This window comes from Cyphellophora europaea, assembly GCF_000365145.1.
Source record: "Cyphellophora europaea CBS 101466 unplaced genomic scaffold supercont1.15, whole genome shotgun sequence".
Lineage (NCBI taxonomy): Eukaryota > Fungi > Ascomycota > Eurotiomycetes > Chaetothyriales > Cyphellophoraceae > Cyphellophora > Cyphellophora europaea.
In genome coordinates, this window is record NW_008481803.1 from 343,525 (window position 1) to 345,134 (window position 1,610).

Consider the following 1,610-nt stretch of genomic DNA (forward strand, 5'->3'; position numbering starts at 1 on the left):
GTTCGCAGACTACGGCATGGATGGCATATCAGCAGTTCTGGGGGACTGCCAGAAGCTCATCATCCTGTTTCCCCCGTCTTGTCATAACTTGGGAGTGCTGCAGCGGGAACGCGGCAATCAGGCCAAATTAGCTCGTACAATGTCTCTTCTGGAATATGGCTTGATTGACAGGCTTGATTCCACCAACGTCATCTTCATTCCATCCGGATGGGCGCATGCGACATTCACCACTCGAGGCGGGTTCCTGGTTTCCGTTGACTGTGCCACGAAGAGGACGGTATGGTCATTCTCCCGATACTTACAGTACGGCTTGTACAGTGAGCTTGAGAGTAAGCAGCAAGCTGAATGTTGGTATCTGTTCCTCGATTGCCTGGAATATGCGCTCGCCTGCCATGAAATTCTACTGGCGACCAGGTCCTGGCGTAGTATCGAAAATATGCTCAAAGAGACCACGGATATGACGTGGAAACGCAAAGCGTCCCAAGTCTGGCGCAAGATGACAGATTCGAGTCCAGGCGCTATGATGGAAGATGGATTGGACGGGGCTCCGCTTCCGATCCACCAGTTTTGGGAGCGGCATTTGTCTTGGCTCAATGTTGAGGGGAATACAAAGCGTCAGATTATGCGTTGAGAATGAAGCATAGTCTTGCCACTGATTCAGAATGTCCGGAGCAGCTCGCTCAAGGAGACTGCTATTGTCGTCACCACTGTCTCAGAACGCTCGGCTTGAACCTAATGGCGGCTCCGTAGGCTTCCCTTGACGGCCCGAATACAGTACACATTCGCGATCGCTTGCGCCAATGCGGTTCTCTGCCCGCTCCATTGAGCTACATCTGCGAACAGCTTTGGTATGATAGAACAGATCTTTCGGCTGGACTTCAATCGAATAGGATGACTTCGAATAGGATGACTGAAAGGCGAGAGTGTAAGCAGACATTCAATCCGCCGGATCGTTAATAGGAGATGATGCAGGCCGAGCTTATGGAGCAATAGAAAGCGAGACCGGGGCATGAAAAAGATATCACATGGTCCCGCATTAGATAGGACGGGAGCCATCCAATAAGAGCGTTAATCTGCAGTCGAGTTGCCAACTCGATCGCAACGAAGTCGCAACTCGTTCTTAGACCGGAAGTGAGGGGGTTATTTGTGCCGGAAGCCACTGCTGTCCCTCGATTCATATATGGAAATTGGAAACATTCGGCTGACAGAGGCGATGCCAGAGTTGCGAGCACTTTCGATGAGCGTATCCATGCAATATGTACGGCAAGATTCATTGTTAGAGAAAAGATGGTCCGATTGTCCATACAAGCAAACGCTTTCGACAACATTTTGCCTTCCTATACTTGCGAGGAGTTATCGCCCTATTCAGACTCTATCAAGCAAGAGCTATTGCCAGAAAACATCCCATTACCAACTTCTCCAACCATACCGTCGTTAGTTCACACCCGAATCATATTTGAAGCAATCAATACACCGCGCCGGCTCTCTGACAGTAGTTGCGCATTCTGGTGGAGGAGAGTCGCTGCCTGTATTTCGGGAGCAAGATCTCAATGTGGTGCAAATTCCGCTTCCTTCTCGTCGTCAATCGCGAGATGGCAGACTGCTGCATC